This window comes from Bubalus bubalis, chromosome 7 (genome assembly GCF_019923935.1).
Source record: "Bubalus bubalis isolate 160015118507 breed Murrah chromosome 7, NDDB_SH_1, whole genome shotgun sequence".
Classification (NCBI taxonomy): domain Eukaryota; kingdom Metazoa; phylum Chordata; class Mammalia; order Artiodactyla; family Bovidae; genus Bubalus; species Bubalus bubalis.
Window position 1 is genome coordinate 102,195,020 of NC_059163.1, and position 24,555 is coordinate 102,219,574.

Here is a 24,555-nt window from a genome sequence, read left to right on the forward strand (position 1 = left end):
TATTAGATATGTTAAATAAAAAGGCCTTTAAGCAGAATTATTGTCTTAGAGTCTTCCAAGAATAGTATTTGTGAAGAGGTACACAAATGTTTTCAGCTGGTCTGCACTGGTCTTTTATTGGCCTGGAATGATTTCTTCTTCCAGAACAGCATTGTGTTCAAGCTTGGTGCTAAGTAGCAATATTTTGTTTCACTGTTTTGTGTCAAATTCCCATGCTGTCACATTATGGTGGTCTGACTTATTAGAGCCCATTTTACACCCTCCCAGGTCTGTCTCAATGGTGCCATCAGGATGGTTCTCCCCTAAAAGTTACCCAATGAGAAGTAACATTCCTGAGTTACTGTGGACCCCTGAGTATGCAGCCTGACTAGAATCATGGAAAAGTTCATCTTTTCACCTTAGAACAGATGGAAGCAGCTGGAGGAGATGATAGACAGAAGAGGAACAGACTTCATTATACCTTCTGAGTTAATATGGATCTGGGAAAAATACAATGATTTCAAAGTTTGTCCTGATAATTGGGAAAACCTTCTTAATTAGAGATAATGCCGGAAAGGTAGCTATTCTCCCAAATTCCAGCTCACCTACCATCTGCTACTGATAAAGGTTGGCAATTAAGGAATGTTAAGAGTAGGTTCTAATTTCCTTCCTACACACATATCTTGTTCCCTTGTTGCTCTTTGATAGCCTTAATTGAAGCCCACATGTGAATCACATCTTCTGCTGCATGCTGGCTCCTTCTGCCTGAATATGCAGAAATCATCATAAATCCAAAGTTGCCCTCTCCTAAGTGTCTATTGTTAGAAACATAATCCTATACTTTTCAACTTTTCTGTGTGTACTCATCTTATTTATCCATAATTACTCTGAGTGTGGCAGTGATAGAAGTTCTAAATTTAATTTCCCAAGAATGGCACTTGCTATTAACCTAATCCTTCTCATTGGTAAACGATGATGCAGTGAAGTGGCAGCCTTCCTCACCAAGCCCTCACCAGTGTCCTGAAATCTGTGTGGTCACATTCTATCCACGTCACCTCTTTTGTAAGTCCTAGAAACAAATTGTAGCATCTCTATTTTTAGTAGGGAAATTTTGCTTCCTGTGCTTTGGGTACTGCCGATAGAGAACAGAAAAAGAAGAGCAGTATTATGCTGGAAGTAATTTATGACTGCCTGCCAAGGCTCTGGTTGTGTGGGAATCAAAAGCTTGTTTGCCCTCCTGCTGGCAGATAAAACTGTGACATTCCGGCTCCATGTTGCCATGGTGTCTTTTGGAAGAGAGATTCACCTCACTGCACTGACCTGGAAAAGTACAAAATAACTGTTTCATTGAGGCCATCATAAATATATCTCTACATCTCTATGAATGGTGTCTGGAACCCACGGAAGATCTCTATCTGCATTTACAAAATTTATTTATATCCAGCATCTGTTTGATTTTTCAGTAATTATTTGAGCAAAAACTGATCCTGATAATTTTTCACTTTATCACACAATGCAAAAAACCAGCAAAATGCAGGCAGTTATTCTTTGTGGAGCACTTTTAGAAGCAAAACCATATGCTGTTCTTATTTGGGATAATTATAAATCTTTAAATATTTAAATGTAGTTGTCTCTAAATTTTAAAAAGTTAACTCCAAAACAAAAAACTTAATGTTAACAACTCAATACCTAGAATGTCTTACATACAAAAAATTATGTTTATACATAATACCTGTGCAGACGATTACAAATGGCTTTCATGTGTTTGCATGAATAATCAAAGTAGACTATACATTAATACATAATTTTTTCTTTTAAAATAGTCCTCCCAGGACTTGAAGTCATTGAATTTTAAAGTTAGGACTTCAAAACCATCTACTCTAGTGATTTGCAAGCTTGAATATTCATTATAATAAGTGCTGGAGCTAAAGTATATATACTTGAACCCCAGGTAGGTATGAATAGGAATTTGAGATTCTTATTCACTGGAGGGATAAGAATGGGAACCTGGCATGTATAATTTTAGAGTTTTCACAGATCACTCTGATGGGCACTTGTATTAGTTTCCTAGAGCTGCCATAAAAAATTATCATAAACTGGGTGGCTTAATACAACGGAAATGTATTCCCTCACAGTTTAGGAGATTGGACATCTAAAATCAAGGTGTCAGCAGAACCATGTTCTCTGTGAAAGCCCTGAAAAGAAGAATCCTTCCTTGCCTCATTTTAGCTCCTGGGGTTGCTGCAATCTTTATTATTTCTGGGCTTGCAGCTGCATTGCTCCATTCTCTGCTGCCACATGGTCTTCCTCCCTTTGGGTCTGTGTCTCCATATTTCTCCTTATAAGGATACCAGTCATTGGATTTAGGGCCCCAGCTATCCAGAATGATCTTATTATAACTTGATTACATCTGCAAAAGTCCTATTTCCAAAAAAGGTCACATTCACAGGGACCCAGGGTTAGGAAATCAATATACTGGTGTTAGTAGAGAAGTGACACAATTTAACCAACTAAAGTACTCAAAGTAAAAAGTTCTGATCTAGTGTCTAAAATCCACTGATACCATTGTGTTTAATAACAGAAAAGTTAACAACTTCTATTAATTTTCTCTTGCTCCATAAGAAACTGCTTCCCACACACACAATTAAAATAGTAAACTTTTATTATTTAACAGTTTAGGAGGATCAAAGAATCCAGAAATAGCTTAATTGGGTTGTTTTAGCTCAGCTTCTCTTATGAGGTTTTAGTCAAACTGGTGTTTGAGGTTCTAGTCATCTGAGGCTTAAGTAGGGTTGGAGGATCCACCTGGAATCTCACTTGGTTCTGCAATGTTAGTTGGCTTTAGATCCCAGTGCCTTACCAGGTCAGCCTCCCCAGAGGGATGTTTGTGATGTGGCAGCCAGCATCTACCAAAGTGAGGAATCTCAGATAGAAATGGAGAAACCAAGACAGAGGGCCTTTTGGAAGTGACATACCATTTATTCTGTCATATTTAATTGGTGACACAGACAAAGGAGAGGGCCATACAAAGTTTAATACCAGGAGGCATAGATCAGTGGAAGCCCTGGTGGAAGCTGGCTAGCATGGGTGGGGCGTCAGGCATTTTGACTTTAGGCCCAGAGACACAACATTTGCCACTCAAGACGTGATCCAAGGGTTGACATTACTTGGGAGCTGAGTAGAAATGCTGAATCACAGGCTATATCTCAGACCTAGTGAATTAGAACCTTTAATAACATCTCCAGGTGATTTGCACACACACTATATTCTGAGAAGCAATGCTGCTGCTGCTAAGTCACTTCAGTCGTGTCCGACTCTGTGAGACCCCATAGACGGAAGCCCACCAGGCTCCCCCATCCCTGGGATTCTCCAGGCAAGAACACTGGAGTGTGTTGCCATTTTCTTCTCCAATGCATGAAAGTGAAAAGTGAAAGGGAAGTCACTCAGTCATGTCCGACTCTTAGCGACCCATGGACTGCAGCCCACCAGGCTCCTCTGTCCATGGGATTTTCCAGGCAAGAGTACTGGAGTGGGGTGCCATTGCCTTCTCCGCTGAGAAGCACTAGACCAGAATAAATTAATGACTCAGACACATTGTCCTTTACAAAGCAGTGATTTAAGCAGTACCCCTGGTCCAAAGAGACTGTCATTGCTTGAAATCTGCTATGAACCTGGCTTTGGGACAGAGCATAAGACACTCCAAGAAATCGACATTTTCCCCTGGTGGCCACACTATCTTACTGTAATCATAACGACATTTTACCCTTTTGGTCACACATATTTTATTTGACTGAGTTGCTTCAAAGGTATTTATTTTTTGGGGCTTCCCTGGTGGCTCAGGGGTAGAGAATCCACCTGCTAATGCAGGAGACATGAGTACCATCCCTGATCCAGAGATATCCCACATGCTGTGGAGCAACTAAGCCCGTGCCCTGCAACTATTGAGCCCGTGCTCCAGAGCACGGGAGCTGCTACTGAGCTCATGTACTACAACTACTGAAGTCCATGCACCCTGGAGCCCACGCTGTGCACAGAGAGAAGTCACCACAATGAGAAGCCTGGGAATCGCAACTAGAGAGCAGCCTCTGCTCTCAGCAACTACAAAAAAGTCCACACAACAACAAAAACCTATGTGGTCCACACACCAACCACAGACAATGAATAAATACTTTAAAAAACAAATCTTCTTTAAAAAAGATATTTACTTTTAAAATACAAGAGTCCACTTAAAGGATAAAAATCTACAGTAGCAATATTAAAAAATGTATCACATCCTCCAAAGGTCATATGATCCCAAACTGCAATGCTCTTTTCAGAAACAATGCCATGAATTTCCAGCCTCCAATTTTGAAGGAAAGATTATGACCTTGCCCTCAAATCATTGAAGCCAGTGGTGAACTGAATCTAGCTAGAAGTACAACAAAACTCAGACCAAAATAAAAGATTATATTAACTCAAGCCTTTGTACCAACAGTTTAAGAGAAGAAGAGTCATAATGTCCAATAAACCATTGTATGCCACATCCCAAAGCCAAGGAAAATTTCTCAACTACATGGAGGATAGCAAAGACCATCACTGTGCCAAACACCACAGATAGGAGTCCAGACGCCTCTACCCACTTCATCTTGTTATCAGAGTTTCCAGGGAAAACAATGCATCAAGCAATGGATAAAATGATGCTCTACTTACACAGAGATGGACAAAGCGTGATCAGCTTCTATAGTGGGTGCTGATTCCTCATGGCCTGCAGGGCTCTCTCGGCAGCCAATGCAGGGGAGTTCTCCTATGTACAGCCTCGTGCTGCAGTGGAAGGGCCCTGTGCCATCCCTGTAAAAGGCAGACATAGTGGCAGGGTTGGTCAAGGGCCCTAATGGCACAGATTCAAACAGAACCACAGAGAACCCACTGAACATGAAACAGGGAAAGGTTATTTCTACACACCAAGCGTTACACAGGCTGTGTAAACTCTTAATTTTTTTAAATTGAATGAAAGATTCTTTAATTTTTATAATGCTTTACAGTTTTCAAAAATTTCACACACACATGATTTCATAGAATCCCATAATAACCATTTTTAAAGTCCCTTACTCCTATATTGCCCCTCCCTCTTCCCTTCTCACCAGTTGTAACCACTCCTTTGTTCTCTCCCCTGCAATGGCTGCCGAGAGAGACCTGTGGGCCATAAGGAATCAGCACCCACTACTCTTGCCTAAAGAATTCCGTGGACAGAGGAGCCTGGTGGGCTGCTGTCCAGGGGCTCTCAGAGTCAGACATGACTGAAGCAACTTAGCATGTATGTATGCATTGGAGAAGGAAATGGCAACCCACTCCAGTGCTCTTGCCTGGAGAATCCCAGGGACAGAGAGAGGAGCCTGGCAGGCTGACGTCTATGGGGTCGCACAGAGTCAGACACGACTGAAGCGACTTAGCAGCAGCAGCATAGAAGCTGATCATGCTTTGTCCATCTCTGTGTAAGTAAAGCATCATTTTATCTATTGCTTGATGCTTTGTTTTCCCTGGAAACTCTGATAACAAGATGAAGTGGGCAGGGGCGTCTGGACTCCTATCTGCAGTGTTTGGCACAGCGATGAGTCTGTTTCTTTTTCTGTTTAATTCACTAGTTTGCTATATTTTTTAGATTCCACATATAAGGGATAATGTATAGTATTTGCCTTTCTCTGACTTATTTTACTTAGCATAATGTCCTCCAAGTCCGTCCATGTTGCTGTGAATTGCAACATTTCATTTCTGTTTATGTGTGTGTGTGTGTTATTTGCTCAGTGGTGTCTGACTCTTTGTGACCCATGGACTGTAGCCTGCCAGGCTCCTCTATCTATAGAATTCTCCAGGGGAGAATACTGGAGTGGGTTGCCATTACCTTCTTCAGGGAGTTATGGCTGAGTAGTATTCCATTGTGTATGGAATTCCATTTTCTCTATCCATTCACCCGCTGATGGACACAGGTTTCTTCTATATCTTGACAATTGTAAATAATGCTGTTATGCACATTGGGCTGCATGTATCTTTTTCAATTAGTGTTTATGTTTTTTCAGACATATATCCACAAGTGGAATTGCTAGATCATATGCTAGTTCTATTTTTAGTTTTGTGAGAAATCTCCATACTGTTTTCCATAACAGCTGCACCAACTTAAATTTCCACCTACCGTGTAGGTGGCTCCCTTTCTCTTGGTCAAGGAAGTGTTCCAGGCCAAGGTCCATTCCTATGAGGTTGAGTGGAAGTCAAAAGACTGAACATGAGACTGCCTTTCCCAACACACAGATTTTTCTATGTGGAAAATATATTTATTTAATGTCATACTTTCTTAATATTTTATGTAAAAACTTAAGACACATAAAGAAGTTAAAAAATACATATAGTCAAAAGAAGAGAGTCAATAAAATCAGACTTAGAGATGGCTCAGATGTTGGAATTTTCAGATATGACAGAATAACTGAGAAATAATGTAGAATGTTCTAGAGGAAAGATTAGTAACTTAAGGGGACAACAGGAGAGAGGTGGAAACTATAGGAAGAACCAAGATTGGAGTTTCTATGGATAAAAAATATGATATAAATCACAGATAATTTATTTGATGGGCTAATGTGGTCTGAGCAAGATGGAGGAAGATTTAGTGAACTTGAGTCAATGTCAATAAAACTTGAATCTGATACTTATGAACACAGATACAAAATCCTTAACAGAATATAGTGAATCAAATTATGCAATACATAAAAAGGATAATCCATCATGATCAAGCAAAGTTTTTCAGAAATGCTCAGTTAGTTCAGCATTAACATTTTTACCAACTTAATTACCATATTATGAAGAAAATATAAATTAACCTCAATAGGATCAGAACAGGCATTTGATGAAATTTAGCACTCATTTTAAAAAGAACTTTCAGTAAGTGAGGAATAAAGAGAGGCTTCCAAGGCCTGATCTATGTATGAAAAACCTCGTACACCCAACACCATACTAAGTGATGAAATACTCACTTTTCCTTTAAGACTTGGAATAATGCAAGGATATAGACTCTGACTGCCATGCTATAATATAATGCCATTATATTTTGGAATCACAGGTTCTCACCAAGTAAGCTAAGGCATTCTTATCCAGGGAAGTCTTATCTTCTACTTGTCTTTTTCTTCCATCCTAGAATTTGAAGATAAATGTACCATAGTGATAGGAGATCAAACCAGTCAATCCTAAAGGAAATCAATCCTGAATATTCATTGGAGGGACTGATATTGAAGCTGAAGCTTTGATACTTTGGCCACCTGATGAGAAGAGCAGACTTATTAGAAAAGACCTTGATGCTGGGAAGGATTGAAGGCAGGAGGAGAAGGGGATGACAGAAGACAAGATGGTTGGATGGCATCACCGACTCAATGGACATGAGTTTGAGCAAGCTGTGGAAGATGGTGAAGGACAGGGAAGCCTGGCGTGCTGCAATCCTTGGGGTTGCAAAGAGTCGGACACAACTGCGCTACTGAACAACGACAAATACAGTAGTGATAGTCTCAGACTCTGGTCTTTCGAAGTCTTAGGACATCATTCACTTTATTCATTCAGAGTCTACTGTGTGTCGAGCGCTGTGTCAGGTGATAATTATTTGTATTTTTATTTAAAGAACATACAGATGGGTAGAGGAAGTAAAAATAAATAAATGGAAATTCACAAGAGAGGCTGACAGTGTGCTCCTAGAGATCAGCACAGGCTGCCATGGACACATGGGAGGGCACTGACCTAGCCCGGGAAAGAAAGGCCAGAGGAAGTGGGGTGAGTATTCACCTGCACCTCTTCCAGGAGCAGGTGAATACTAATCCTCAGCTTTGACTATGATTAAGTAGTTTCTTATTATAAGGTCCTGGGTCCACAAGCACTAAGTCCAATGTAGACAGAAGAATTTCCTAGGGCCACAAGTAGACTTGTCCCTCTTTACTAGCAATAAGCCAGAGAAAACACACATTCATTTATACCCCACTTAAGAGCAAGGGGTGTGTGTCCCACCTCAGCCTAGCCAAAGCTCAATGTCTATTGCAACGTACTGTTGGATCTGGGTACTGAGTGTGCCCACTCATGCTGATCAGTTCTGCCTGATCTTGATACTATGTTGTCTGGAAGCATCTGATTCATAATGTTCTGTATTCACTACTCCCAATTCGTGTGTATAGAGAGGACTAGATAATAGGTGGATGCTAACACCTTTACACATTCCCAAAGGAAAGAAAGAAGAGTGAAGTGTTTTACAGAAAGAATAACAAATACAAAGGCCTGAAGGCAAGAAAAGCTGGGTTCTTTCAGGAAACTGCTAGTGCTTTAGATGGAGTGGATTTTGAGTGGCCAGTGTAGGAAGGAGGGAAGAGAGGGAGTTGAAGAGGGAAGCAGGAGAGAGGCCATAAAAGAACCTACATGTCACACTGGAATTTAAACTTTCCTTTCCCTTCGGCCAATAGAGAGCTATTGAAAGGTTTTGAGAAGAGGATTGTGTCGCTACATAGTGCAGTGTAAAGAAATATTACCCTGGTGACAATGTGAAAAGTGAACTTAAGGGGGCAAGACAGGAGTCTTGGAAACCATTTAGGAAATTGTTACCACAGTGGACTGTGAAATGATGATGCCATAATTCAAGGTGCTGGTTCCCCAGGTGGAGAGGACAGATCTGAGTGATTGAACAGACAGTATTTAGTGGTTAATTGGACATGAGGAACGGCATAGGATAATTATGCTTTTGTAGCCCTTCCTCCTTCATCATTCATCAAAGGACGTTTTTGTAACACTATGTTACTCTCCCATGTTTTATACTTCTTCACCAAGCATGTACTTAAATTACATTGTTAAAAGCCTGAGAATGTTCACTCATTTATAGTTTTTTTTATTGTCAATGCCTAAGACAGCAAAGATAAAAATGTATCTTTGAACAAACTATCACATCACTTTCTAGCAAAAGAAAAAAACCAACCTTGAACATACTATGAAGTATGAATAAGATAAACATAATATCATAATATCAAGTATGAATAAGATAAACACAAGGTACAATTTCCATCAATTGTGATACAGCTTTATGTGCTATTTCAGTACAACCCTGAACTAAAAGAAGTCTCAGAAAAGATATATTTTAAATTGTTTTCTGGTTAACCCTAAATTAACCAGAATTTTCTTTTTATATCAATATTTATAATTGAAAATCTTATTAAACTTAATCCCTTGCTTTACTAACTACATGATACCAAACATAATTTAATCTTTTGTTGAATCCAGGTTATTTTTGTACTCTTTAAGTCATTATTACAAATAGAAATGGTTAATCAGCTTTCAACCCTCTCTATATTCAGTAATGACTTGGTTCATGAAGTATACCAAAGGAAGGTAAAGAAAGCTTCTTTAAGAAACAAATAACTTAGTATTAAAAAAAAAATAGCATAGTTTCAAATGGGATCTTTTCGAGTTACCTTTCAGGAACACTATGGTATTTAGACATTGCATGTGTGGTTGTGGCAGAAAGTGAGGGTTGGTGGTGCAGTAGTGCAAATGCCTCAAAAGGAAGGGGCCTGGCTAGCATGTTTAAGACCAAAGGGAATGAGCAGAGTTAGATTTGAGTGAGCAAGGAGAAGAGGCTGCCAGCTTTGGTGGTTTCAAAGCCTAATTACCAAATGCTTTGACAGGCCCCTCATCAAGAGCTGGGGCCTATAGGTCTCATCCTCTTGGACGGAGGCTGGTGACTGACTGGCAATGTGGGTGGAGTTATGCTGTGCTGACTTCTAGGTCCAGACCTTATGAAACTGGTGCCTTCTCTTACTGTTCCTTGGGAAGCTTGCTGTCAGAACTGTGAGATGTGCAGACCAGGCGAAGGGACTACATGTAGGTTCCAGCTAACAGACCACCTACAACCAGGATTAGTTGTCAGACTTGTAACTGGGAAAGCCTGTCAATGATTCCAGTCCCCACCACCATGAAAGAAACTAAGAAATAACCACCTAGCTGAGCCAAGTCAACCCCAGAACTATGTGAGAGAATAAAATGATCACTGTGGGGTGACGCCACACAGCAATGGGTCATCAGAACACCAGGTTCCATGTCTAGTAAGGCTTTTTAGGCTATTATAAGGCTTAGACTCTGAGCTATAGGCTCTGCCAATTTGAGCTGAAGATGGGTAAGCTTTGACTTCTTTTTTTAAAAGGTACCCTTCATAAGTGCTGATTTGGTAAAACACTATGAAGGGTGAGGGGTAGAAGCAAGGAAATTAGGCCACTGATGTAACTGGTGTGAGTTCATAATATTTCTGTTTAAGGTGGTAGCAGTGAAGTGGTAAGAACAGATCACAGGTAAGGTATAGGGAGAGTTAAGATATATCCTGACTTAATTTCTTGGAAGCAGTGTGGGTATGGTCCATGTTTATAAGCATATTCTCCCAAGATGATCCTGACTTATAAACATGTTCCTCTCAGTACAGAGGAGGGTGTATATTAGTTTGGCCAAAACATTTGTTCAGTCTTTCCGTCAGGTAGATCTAGCAGTGCTTGTCTTTAACGTCGTTCAAATCAATTTTATTGGACTGTATGGTAACAGCTGTCATATCAGCATTTAAAATACTTATCAAAACTGGTGAATTTTTGTGTAGCTATTTTAATTTTGAAGATGGAAAAAAAAACCATTTTTAGCATTTCTCCTGAGAAACCTGTATGCAGATCAAGAAGCAACAATTAAAAAAAACTCACATGGGAACAACTGACTGGTTCCAGATTGGAAAAGGAGTACAAGGCTATATACTGTCACCCTGTTCATTAACTTATATTCAGAGTACACCATGTGAAATGCCGGGCTGGATGAAGCACAAGCTGGAATCAAGATTGCCAGGAGAAATACCAACAACTTCAGATATGCAGATGATACCACTCTAATGGCAGAAAGTGAAGAGGAACTAAAGAGCTTCCTGATGAAAGTCAAATAGGAGAGTGAAAAAGCTGCTTAAAACTCCACATTCAAAAAACTAAAATCATGGCACCTGGCCCTATCACTTCATGGCATATAGATGCATAAAAAGTGGAAACAGTGACAGTGACAGATTTTAATTCGTTGGGTTCCAAAATCACTGTGGACAGTGAGTGCAGCCATGTAATTAAAAGACACCTGCTCCTTGGAAGAAAAGCCCTGACAAACCTAGACAGTGCATTAATAAGGAGAGACATCACTTTGCCAACAAAGGTCCAAATAATCAAGCTACAGCTTTTATAGTCATCATGTACAGATGTGAGAGTTGTACCATAAAGAAGGCTGACCACTGAAGAATTGATGCTTTTGAACTGTGGTGCTAGAGAAGACTCTTGAGAGTTCCCTGGCCTGCAAGGAAATCAACTCTGAATATCCATTTGAAGGACTGATGCTGAAGCTCCAATACTTTGGCCACCTGATACAAATATCTGACTCGTTGGAAAAGACCCTGATGCTAGGAAACATTGACAGCAGAAGGAAACGAGGGCAGCAGAGGATGAGATGGTTAGATAGCATCACTGACTCAAGGGACAAGAGTTGAGCAAACTCAGAGATAGTGAAGGACTGGTGTACTGCAGTCGATGGGATTGCAGTTGGACACGACTTAGCGACTGAACAACAAAATGCTTTATTAATTCAAGAAAGGTAAAAGCAAAACTTAAACACAAAAATAGATCAGAGTAGTGTATGGAGAAGGTGCTGTGACTGATTGAACTCGTCAAAAGTGGTTTGAGAAGTTTCATGCTGGAGATTTCTCACTGGATGATGCTCCATTGTCAGATAGACCAGCTGAAGTTGACAGAGATCAAATCAAGACACTGAGAATAATCAATACTATATTAGCTTCCCAGGTGGCGCTAGTGATAAAGAACCTGCCTCCTGTACTAGAGATGTAAGAGACATGGGTTCGATCCCTGGGTCAGGAAGATCCCCTGGAGGAGGGCATGGCAACCCACTCCAGCATTCTTGCCTGGAGAATCCCCATGGACAGAGGAGCCTGGCCAGCTACAGTCCCCTAGGGTCGCAAAGAGTCAGACAGGATTGAAGAGACTTAGCCTGAAGAAGATTGCTATAGTATGCAGGAGATAGCCAACATACTCAAAATGTCCAAATAAGCACTGAAAATCATTTGCACCAGCTTGGTTATATTCATTGCTTTGATGTTTGGATTCCACAGAAGTTAAGCAAAAAACGAAACAAACAAAAAACCTTAACTGCCTTTCTGCATGCAATTCTCTACTTAAAGGTAACAAAAATGTTCTGTTTTTAAAACAAATTGTGACAGGTGGTGAGAAATGGATACTGTACAATAATGTGGAACAGAAGAAATCACTGGGCAAGTAAAATAAATCACCATCCAACCACACTGAAGGCTGGTCTTCATCCAGAGAAGGTGATGTTGTGTATATGGTGGGATTGGAAGGGAGTCCTCTACTGGAGCTCCTTCTGGAAAACCAAATGATTAATTCCAACAAGGAATGCTCCCAATTAGAACAATTGACAACAGCACATGATGAAAAAGTGACCAGAATTAATCAACAGAAAACACATCATCTTCCATCAGGATAACTCAGGACCGCATGTTTCTTTGATGACCAGGTAACAACTATACAGCTTGGCTGGGAAGTTCTGATTCATCTGCCATATTCACCAGACTTCCAAGTGGCAAGAATACTGGATTAGGTTGCCGTGCCCTCCAGGGTATCTTCCCGACCCAGGGATCAAACCCATCAAACCCAAACCCATACGAGAGTATGTCTCCAGTACAGGAAGTGGGTTCTCTACCACTAGTGCCCCATGGGAAGCTGGTATTGCATCTTCCGATTTTCGTTTATTTCAGATTTATAACAGTCTCTATGGAAAAACAAAAAACAAAAAACCCCGCCAATTCCCTGGAAGACTGTAAAAGGCCTAGAAGAGTTCTTTATTCAAAAAGATAAGTTTTGGGAAGATGGAATTATGAAGTTGCCTGAAAAATAGCAGAAGATAGTGGAATAAAATGGACAATGCATTGTTCAATAAAGTTCTTGATGAAAATGAAAAATGTGTCTTTTACTAAAACATGGAAGGAACTTTTTGGCCAATCCAATATATTTTTGCTTTGTTTCAGTCTATTAACATATTTGAATATTGAAACAGCAGGCACTTGCTGTTTCTATGCATTCTACTTCATTCTATGGAGCATATTTCATTTGTTACTAGTGGCCACTTTTACAGTTCTCTTTAAACTTCCACAAATAAGTGCTCCCACTTCCCTCTTTGTTTAAAGTAAGAGAAATGAAAATTAGAGAAAGAGTGGACTAGATGTTATCTGGAGCCAACCTCAATGTTTTCATCTGATATCTGTCACCTAGGGGGAGATTTAATTAGACAGCTACTGTTCTCACTGTTATGCTGTGAAAAATTTTATTTCAGTGGATTAGTTTGTCTTCTAAAAAGAAATATATAATGCACCCCTATGGGAAAGCTTCCACATTTGTTATATCCATGTAAAAATACAGTCTGCCAAGTTAACTATAAATTAAAACAAAGTTCACTTTACATAAATAATTTGTTCAAAAATTATGAAAAGAATGAGTTTAGAGCAAGGACTCGGGGGTAAAAAAAATGACAAATAATGCAAAAGTACAAATAACAGAAAAGGGAAGTGTTGGGGGACACTGGATATGAATGTGTTTAGGGATAAAGAAATTATGAATTGTCATAGAAAATAAGTAACTAGGCTCCCTGAGACCAAGAGCTCACAAGCTGCCTCTAACACTAAAGTGCAAGCATATATCCCATCAATCTGAGTTCAGTCTGTCTCATGCAGCGTGGAGGTCAGAATCATTTCACTCGTCATTCATACAACTTTAAAGCACAGTTTCCCAACGAAGAGAACCAGTCTACCAGATACTGCTAATTTTGCTGATGAGATCTCAAAATTCAACTCAAGATACCAAATATTTACTGGCCAAATAGAAAGTGCCCTTCACTCACAGCTTGCCTCTTAAAGCATTAATTGTGGAAGGTGGGAAAATAATATTTTACTTTGACTTTAAAGATAAGAGTGACTATCAGAATTTCTACAAAATTATGCAGTGCCTGATTATAACAGCTGCTGGAGAATTTGCAAAACCACTTGGGGGGTATGGGTGAGGTGGGTAAGAGATGAAGCACGAAAATGTAGTAGACATACCAGAAAGCCACATGATGAATCTTTTGAAATTATAACCAAATGAAGCCTCTGGGAAGAGAATGCCTTGCCAAATGCAGGTATTCATCTATCATATTCTGAAATATTGTTTATTCTTTTTATTGTTCAAATGAATTCATTGAAAATAAGCTTTGTAGTACTCATTGTCAATCAAGAAAAAGTAAAGCACCACATAGTGGGAAGAATTATTACTATTAGAGTTTTAGACCTTTCTCTGTAACTAATGGTTAAACCTGGGTAATTCATGACCTGTCAGGTCACCGTTTCCTCACCAACAAGACTGCAGTTAAATACCTCTTCCCATGCTCCTCAAGCCCCTGTTTTGTAGTTTGGCTCACCATAGACTATGGTGGGGAAATGCAGATGTTGGTCCTTTGTTGCTTTTGATTTGCACATGTACCAGTATCTCTGGGACCTCCACTCATAGTGATGCTGACCACATGTACAACTCCTCCTCTCTTGGGTACAACTTGTTGACCTTGGGTGTTAGTGGAGAGGTGGAGGTCACCTTCCTTGTCATCTAGGTCCTTCAAGACCATAACACCAACACAGTGGGGCCAAATGACTGTATTACTGAAGGACTGCCTGTGTTACAAGGGAAATTATGAGGAGGGCAAACAGCAGCAGCAGGCACTCAATATCTTCCAGATTAAGTGCTGAGAGGGAGAGAGTACCATTCTGAAGTGTATCTTCCTTCTTAGCTAGGCTTGCCCACCCTGGATTCTATAGGACAGTGGAGGTGAAAACCAAGAAGAAACTTTGTATCTCAGGCTTCTCAGAAAGAGTGGATATGAGTCTTCCAGGTTCTGTTAATTGTTCAGAAATGTAAACTGCAATAGCATTTGTTTTTAGGGCTTTTACTAATACTTCTAAATTTTAATGGTTATGTATGTTGAATTATAATATATGTTCACATCTTCCCAAAACAATTTCATTTACTAATTCATTTTTCCAGTATTAAATGAGAGGTTGTGATGTGCTTAGTTGCTCAGCTGTGTCCAACTCTTTGGGACCTTATGGACTGTAGCCCACCAGGCTCTTCTGTCCATGGGGATTCTCTAGGTAAAAATACTGGAGTGGGTTGCCATGCCCTTCTCCAGGGGATCTTCCCAACCCAGGGATCGAATCCAGGTCTTCTGCATTGCAGGTGGATTCTTTACATCTGAGTCACCAGGGAAGCCCAGGAATACTGGAGCAGGTATAGCCTATCCCTTCTCCAGGGGATCTTCCCAACCCAGGAATTGAACAAAGGTCTCCTGCCTTGCAGGTGGATTCTTTACCAGCTGAGCTACCAGGGAAGCCCAAATGAGAGCCTACTCTCTGTCAAGTTGACAGTAAAATAGTACACAAATCACTTGAGTGAGAAAAACTTGATGGTGATTAGTGATTTTAAGATACTATTAATAAATAGGGAGATAAGTAAAGTTGCATAAAGGGGGTGCTACTCATAATAATCGTGAAGGTCTCTCTGAGGAAATAATATCTGAGTTGAGATTTTGTCTATGAAATTATGATAGTAATTGTATCTAACTTTGAAGTCTTGTTGGGGATTAAATAAGACTATATGACTATATACATATACATATATATATATACACACACACATATGTATATAGCAGCTTCCCTGGGGGCCCAGTTGGCAAAGAATCTGCATGCATGGCAGGAGACACAAGTTCAACCTCTGGGTGGGGAGGTTCCCCTGGAGATGGTAATGGTAACCCTTTCCAGTATTCTTCCCTTGAACATGCCATGAACAGAGGAGCCTGGTGGGCTCTAGTCCATGGGGTGATAAAGAGTTGGACATGACTTAGAGATTAAACCACTGCCACATATATATGCACATACTTTAACTGAAAAGAATCAATAGGATTAATATATACAAATAGAGATATATCCTTAAATTCCAGCAAGAGTGGGTGTTGTGACTTGAGCCTGAAGGTCATCCGGAGGGAGAAGAAACTTCCTTTTCAAGAATCTCAGTCCTTTAAAGCTTTCACCTGACTGGATGAGGCCTATCCACTTAGGGAGAGCAATCTGTTTTACTCAAAGTCTACTGATTTAAATGTTAATCCCATCTGAAAGATACCTTCACAGCAATATATAGTCTGATATTGCCAAAAACCCACACCTTCATCTGGTCAAGCTGATTGATGTATGGGTTTCAGAGGTACAGGCAGACTCAGATTCCTGGCAAGCATTCTTCCATGGATGCTACTTGATAGAAAGTGCTTATACTAAATGCCAGTATAAATCATACTTTATTTTAGTTACATGCATTACAGTGCACGTACACCACTGTTCCAAGTATACGGTATAACTATTTTTCCTTCAGCTTAGCTGAATGAAAAAAATGCTTTCACAAAATAATTTCCCACAAGTTTATTCCAACATAACAGTATCGAAGAGACCCTGGGAGGAGAAAAGTAGTCTTTCCTTTGTGCATATGAAGGTATGGGTTTGGTTCTTGGTCATTCTTTAAATTAAATAAAACAAATATTTTGCAAGTTTGATAGATAAGTTGGTTGTCAAAATAAGGTATCTCAGTTCTACTCACTGTTTCTGTAACATAACGCCTAGAGATTTAAGGTAATAATCTGCAATGTACATAATGACTTACGTACATAAATATTTAGAATTATGAAAATGAACACAAACTAAATATTTAATAGGCAAATGCCTAATTATACTAGAATGTTTTTAAGTCTTTCAAAATGTTTTATGAGTTTTTATAAAAACATGGAAAACTGCTTATAAATTTATGCAATTAAAGTAAAATTCTCTGTCTATAATATCCCAATTATGTAAAAAATGCCTAAACTAGAAGGATATTTTCCTTAAAAATATAGTTATTATCTATAATGACTATTACCTCTAGATGGAAGTATTATGGATGATCTTATTTTGCTTATTTATATTATTAAAATTAGCTTTTATGCCATATATGTACATTTTTATAGTAAGTAAAAAATTAGCCTAAAATTAAAAATTAAAAAAACCCCTAGGTATCCTAGTTCCATGTGGTGAGCCTAAGTGGCATATTTGTGGCATATGATCTCTTTAATGCTCATCTTTTTTATACTAATAAGAAATACATAGCAATATGCATAGTCCATTCTATTGGTTATCACACTAATCATTTAATTTAAGGGAGAAATTCGAGGAAAAAAAACTAAAACCATTTCTCAGTTTCAATCTGTACCTCTAGATCTTCACACCATGGTCTTAAAACTCATGCCAGCTGTGTGACTATGCTCACATTATTTCCCTGCCTGGCATGCTCGCATCTTCTCTTCCTTCACTTTGTTCTGCCTTCAACATCCTCACAAGACACCTCCAAGAAGTTCTCAGATACCTCAAGCCCAGCGTAATCTTTCTTTCTTATATTCAGCACATGTTTTACAATTGATGTAAACTGAACCCTTAACTCCACCTGCTCTCTTCATTAATTGCCTTTTATTTCCATTGACCTTCCTTCAGATTTTATCAAGTCTTCTCAACAAAGCTTACTAAAACACCATTCTTGGAATTAGTTTTATTATAGCAAGTGTTTATTATAGCAGGCTTCCCAGATGGTGCTAGTGGTAAAGAACCTGCCTGCCAATGCAGGAGACACCAGAGAGGCAAGTTTGATTCATGGGTTGGGAAGATCCCCTGGAGAAGGGCATGGTAACCCACTCCAGGATTCTTGCCTAGAGGATCCCATTGCCAGAACCTGGTGGGCTACAGTACATAGGGTTGCCAAAAGTTAAACACGACTGAGTGTGCACTCATGATGGCATGATGGCAAGAGTATACAAACTAGAATTAGCCAAGAGAAGAGATAAATAGGGCAAAGTTGGGGAGAGTTCCAAATGCAAAGTTTCCAGGAATGTGTTAACTTCTCCGAACCGAAATGTGACAATACTCAAAAAGTGTTGCCAACCAGTGTACTTCACCTAAGCTACACTGTCCAAGGTTTTGCTGAGTGTTCATTCTGTGGGCCTGACTGATTAAGAAATTGGCCATGTGACTGAACTAAATGTCCATCCTCTTACCCTCCTCCTCAGAGGCAGGACTAATATCACCTGGCTCAAAGCTCCATCTCTCAACTTGCACAAATGGTCTTTCTGGCATGGCCAGTTTCCCTCTTGAGTCATCTCATTAGCATAAGCTTATCCAAGAGCCCAAGATTTACCTTGTCAGCATAAACTATCAAATGTGGTTCAGGGATCAGCCCTGGATAACAGTCCTATCACTCGGGAAATTTGAAAGATTAGAAGGTTATTTCTTCAGTACTGGGTAAAACAGTCAGCCAAATCCTTTTTCACACAAAATTAAATATACAAGTTTAACAATCTTATTCTTACCAAGCAGAAGAAAATTTGGCTCCTTAGATTTCCATGTGTGCATTTTTAAACTTAATGAGAAAAAGGTCAGTGTCCATAATTTATCTAAATCTTGACTCTGCTTACATTTATTAAAATGAATAAGACATAATATCGAGCATTAGATATTGTTCATATCTTAAAGATTTTCATTTGAAACAGAAGGGGAGATATTTTTGCTGCCAAGCACCGAAAAAATGTGAACACTTTTTGCTATCTAGATTGAAATCATGAAAAATGAAAGAGTAAACAATAGGATTAAAAATAAGTGAATTTAAAACAGATCAAAGACCTAAACTTAAGAGCTAATACTATAAAACTCTTAGGGAAAAAATGGGAAAATCTTCATGACCTGAATTCAGCAATAACTTTGCAAATATGACACCAAAATCACAGGCTACTAAAGAAAAAAAAAATTGAAATTCATCACAATTAAAAACTCTCATGCAAAGTAGACTATAAAAAGTGAAATGGCAACTGATAGGAGAAAAACTTGACAAATCTAATATAGATGTAATATTGAGAATGAAGAACACCTACAACTTAATAGAAGAAAAATAGCTCAATTATAAACACAAGCGAAGGGGGGCAGCTAATAACTAAATGGAGCAGTGTTAAATAAGAAGCAAACAACTGTATCCAGACTATTAGAAATTATAACTAGCTAATATATTTGCAAAAAAATGTATGCCTAGAAAAGTCAAGAGGAATAGACACAAAAGTGTTTAGCAATTGTTAACGTGTTGGTGGGCTTTTAATTTCTTGTTCATACTGCTCTGAATATGTCAAAATTGCTAGAATGAGTATGTACTGATTTAATAAGAGGAGGGACATTTGAAACCAATGAGATGAAAGAAATGGGCAAAGGACTTGGGTAGACTTTTCCCCAAAGATATACACACAAGACAATAAACAAATGAAAGAATACACATCACCACTAATAATTTGAGAAACCAAAACCATACTGATATACTACTACCTCACACACAGTAGGATGGCTATTATCAAAACACACACACACAAAAAAAAAACAAAAAAAAACTCAGAAAATAAGTATTGGCAAGGATGTGGAAAAATTTGAATCATTGTGCACTGTTTTGGGGAATGTAGAATTATGCATCCACTATGGAAAACAGTATGGTGGGTCCTCAAAATATTAAAAATGGATTTAATAATTCATAATCTGATAGTTACACTTTTGGTTGTATGCATGTAAAATTAAAAGTAGGGAGTCAAAGATATTTTTGTCTACTCATATTCATAGTGGCATTATTCACAAATGCCAAAAGACAGAAATAACCCAAGTGTGCATCAACAGATGATTGAATAGATACAATGTGATACATACATACAACGGAATGTTACTCAGCAATCAAAGGGAATGATGTTTTGATGCATGCTACAAGGAGAAATGTGGGTTTGATCCCTGTGTTGGGAAGATCCGCTGGAGTAGGAAATTGCAACCCCTCCAGTATTCTTCCCTGAGAAATACCAGGGACAGAGGAGCCTGGTGAACTGCAGTCCTTGGGGTCGCAAAGAGCTGGAAATGACTGAGCACACACACACACAACAGGCTGGACCTTGAAAACACGCTAACGGAAATAAGCCAGAATTGGAAGAAAAACTATTTATGATGCCACTTATATGAAGTATCTAGAATAAGGCAAATTCTTGGGGACAGAAATTGTTACAATCACCTAGGGGCTGGGCCCATAGGGAATCATTGCTTAATGGGCATTGCGTTTCTATTTGAGATGATGATTACGTTCTGAAAATAGAGAGTAGTGATGGATACACAGTACTGTGCATGTACTTTACACCACTGCATCATACACTTAAAAATGGTTAACATTTTATGTTATGCAAATTTTATCACAATTTTAAAAAGTCTGTAAAGAAAAAATAGAAGACTGTATCATTATTAGATAACTAGATACTAAAAGCAAAGTATATGACAGTGGATAACTACAGAGAGGCTTTTAAACTGGCTTCTACACAGAGTGGAAAAGAAAGTGAGGGAATCACTTCTAAACAAAGATCACAAAAGTTAGCCACCAGAAAACTACTGTGAGAAACCATTTCCCCCAATTTAAAGATGGTGTTGGCTCTATGCAGCTGTCTACTGTAAAATGATAATTTAACTTGAATAGTATACTAGGCACAATAATGGCCCCCACCCAAAATGCCCAAGCTCTCATCCCCCAAACCTGTGAATGTTACCAGTTACACAGCAGAAGGGATTTCACAGATATGATTGAGGTTACAGTATGTGAGATAGGAAGATCAGCCTGGCTTACAGAGATGTGCTTGCGCCAGTCATATAAACCCTTAAAAACAGAGACATTTCTCTGGCTGTTGTCAGAGATGCAACAGAAGAGAAGTGCAGCGGATATTTTCCAGCATGCAGGTAGCTAGGTATGAGCAGAAAAATGGGGGCACGGAGGGGCAAAGTGGCAGAAATCCTGGTACCTTATAAACAATGGGGGTTCACAGGCAGACAGGAAAGCAGCAACCTGCAGACTGACAAGAACCGCACATTTGGGGTGTTAAGTGTCTGCCTAGCAGACAAAAAAAAGGTGGGGAAAGGTGGGAATCTCCTGTGACCTTATTTAGCCTGTTGAGCGTTATGCTCTCATTACAGTAGAATCAGATTACAAGTAAGAAGCGCCCATCATGCACTGATGCCATGACACTTCTGATCTAAGCTAAATAAGGAAAAAATTCCTCCTCCTCTTGGGAAACTGGGGCTGGGATGAAAATCAGGGAACATAACCCCCCACACCCCTCTTTCCCAGTGACTATTCCTCCCCTTCATCTGTATGCCCCTAACTGGCTTGCCAAGGAAACCCAGGGCAACAGCACTTCACCTGTCTGCCCGCTCTCCCTGTAAGAGCATATCCTGCTTAAATCAACTTTGTTTCCTTTCTTAATGTCTCTGCTTCATCTCTGAATTCTTTCACGATGAAGAAAGGACCTTAAATTCACCAGGAACAGATAGATGAAGCAGAGAAATTTGAAGTGTGAGAAGAGCTGGAGCCCCTTTGAAGATGGAAGGAAGGTGGTCATAAGCCAAGAAATGAACTCACCTTTAGTGTTACCAAGTCCAAGTCTGTACTGCTTGACACAAAATAGGCTGACAATCAGTCATGAAACAACATGTTGGGGAAAGGAGTATCTCGGAAAGCCAGTAGGTGGAAAAGATGGCAGACTAGTGTTCCTAAAGAACCATGTTCCCCAAGATGGCATTCTGGCTTTTTTTATCCTAAAAGGGGAGGGGATAAGGTCTTGCTTTTGGCTAGACTCTGGAAAGAATGTGTTAATTTATTCCTTGACAGGTGGCCCTGGTCAAGATGCTTCTGTGAGTTAAAAAAAAGGTATTTTAGCTTAACCTTCATTATCTGGGAAGCCAGGTTCCCAGAACTGGGTTATTATGTATAATTTAAACTTATAGGCTGGTGATCCCCAACTTTTTTGGCACCAGGGACCACTTTTGTGGAAGACAATTTTTCCATGGACCAGGATGGGGGGTGGGGGGTGAAGTTTAGGGATGATTCAAGCACCTTGCATTTATTGCACACTTTAATTCTATTATAATTACATCAGTTCCACCTCAGATCACCAAGAATTAGATCCTGGGAGGTTGGAGACACCTGTTATAGGCAACATCCCTTTAGTGATGTACTTGTAATAGAATCTTCCCTATTACATATCAGTAGCTCAGCCAACAGCTAGCAAAGGAATGGGAACTTCAGTACTACAAACCCATGGAACTGAAATTTTGCCAGTGGGTGGATTCTAAAAGGATTTGGAAATGGATTCTCCCCAAGAACCTCCAGAAAAACAAAAAAACAAACAAAAAAATCAGAACCTTGATGACACCTTGATTTTGGCCTTGTGGGAGCCTTAGTAAAGAAACCAGCCAAACGTACTGTATTTAGGGCCCATAGGACTGTGAGACAATGCATTTGTGTTGTTTAAATGGCTAAGAGTGTGGTGATTCTTCATGGTTGTGATAGACTATATACAATAAATCAGGAAACACTTTGTAAATACATCTACATTTTTTTCCAAACACTATTTAGAATTTTACATCAACATCACCTTTTCTTTCAGATGGTTTCCTGACATTTAGTAGTCATTGAAAGTGAGAAACATAACTCCAAGTTTCCTGAAATTCAGTTATTTTTCCCTGGGTATGTCTTGACTTTTTATAAAGGGCACCCAAGAAAATCAAGGGACAGCAAGAAAAATAAAAGAATATTGTTATTTTTTCCTTGTGCATTAGCAAAATCTCAACTCAAATATTGTATATTTGATGTTGAATAATAATGACTCAGGAGATGAATTCTCACTTGCAGAATAAAAAATACTTTAACTTGAGAGAAAGCAAAACTTCTCTCCACTTGACATGATGGAACTCTAAGCACTGTTCATTCTGGGATTTGCTCTAAGCCTCAAGGTCGAGATCACTGAGGTAATTTCAGAAGTCTAGAGTCTATATTTCAAGGATTGATAGTACACACAGATATGGTTCAGATGCAAGTGAATTAAAATAGAGATGTTATTTTCCTTTCTGAAATATTCCTGCCAATCTTGCTTCTCATCCAGGGCATTAGTTTTATATTCTCCACAAGAAGTTTCTATGCACCTAGTGGGTAAAAGAACACATATTTATTACCTCTTAGTTTCTGTTGGTCTGGCATCCTGATACAGGACTGGGTTCTCTGCTCAAGATGTAGCAGGGTTGCAAACAAGTTTATGAACTGCATTTTCATCTGGCTCAGCTGGGAATATATCTTCTGTTAAGCACATCCAATCAGAGTTCATTTACTTGGGGCTGTAAGTCCTAAGGCCCTGACTTTTTCTTGGCTGTCAACTCTCAACTGAGGTTGCCCTCAGGTGCTACAAATCAAACACCAGTGATTGCTTGCCAGGTGGGCTTTCTCAGCATAGCTGTTTACTTCATCAAGCCAGCAAAGAAAAGCTCTGAAGCAATTTGACTAGCAAGACTTGCCTCCATGCCAAGTCACTTCAGTCTTGTCCGACTCTTTGCAACCCTATGAACTGTAGCCTGCCAGGCTCCTCTGTCCATGGGATTCTTAGGCAAGAATACTGGAGTCTGTTGTCATTCCCTTCTCCAGAGGATCTTCCCGATCCAGGGATCGAATCCGCCTGTCTTATGTTTCCTGCATTAGCAGGCAGGTTCTTTACCAGTAGCACCACCTGGGAAGCCCAGTCAAGCTACCAACGGTATTCTTCACAGAGCTAAAACAAATAATTTCACAATTTGTATGGAAATACAAAAAACCTCGAATAGCCAAAGCTATCTTGAGAAAGAAGAATGGAACTGGAGGAATCAACCTACCTGACTTCAGGCTCTACTACAAAGCCACAGTTATCAAGACAGTATGGTACTGGCACAAAGACAGAAATATTGATCAATGGAACAAAATAGAAAGCCCAGAGATAAATCTACGCATATATGGACACCTTATCTTTGACAAAGGAGGCAAGAATATACAATGGATTAAAGACAATCTCTTTAACAAGTGGTGCTTGGAAAACTGGTCAACCACTTGTAAAAGAATGAAACTAGAACACTTTCTAACACCATACACAAAAATAAACTCAAAATGGATTAAAGATCTCAACGTAAGACCAGAAACTATAAAACTCCTAGAGAAGAACATAGGCAAAACACTCTCCGACATACATCACAGCAGGATCCTCTATGACCCACCTCCCAGAATACTGGAAATAAAAGCAAAAATAAACAAATGGGACCTAATTAAACTTAAAAGCTTCTGCACATCAAAGGAAACTATTAGCAAGGTGAAAAGACAGCCTTCAGAATGGGAGAAGATAATAGCAAATGAAGCAACTGACAAACAACTAATCTCGAGAATATACAAGCAACTCCTCCAGCTCAACTCCAAAAAAATAAATGACCCAATCAAAAAATGGGCCAAAGATCTAAATAGACATTTCTCCAAAGAAGACATACAGATGGCTAACAAA

The 24,555-nt window shown here is 39.3% G+C and overlaps 1 long non-coding RNA gene across 5 annotated transcripts; it reads right to left on the reverse strand.

Moving 5' to 3' along the window:
* Positions 1–867: 867 nt before the first annotated feature.
* Positions 868–23,632, reverse strand: LOC123334504. Of its 5 annotated transcripts, none has more exons than XR_006552499.2 (5): positions 23,216–23,632; positions 7,072–7,134; positions 6,146–6,202; positions 4,669–4,806; positions 868–1,299 (listed from the first exon to the last, which is right to left on the reverse strand). It is a non-coding gene; the product is annotated as an uncharacterized LOC123334504 (long non-coding RNA). The 5 variants fall into 5 exon arrangements; XR_006552498.2 differs by lacking the exon at positions 23,216–23,632 and adding an exon at positions 21,624–21,755 and having other exon boundaries at positions 6,978–7,134; XR_006552497.2 differs by lacking the exon at positions 23,216–23,632 and adding an exon at positions 21,624–21,752.
* Between the last annotated feature and the right edge of the window lie 923 nt (positions 23,633–24,555).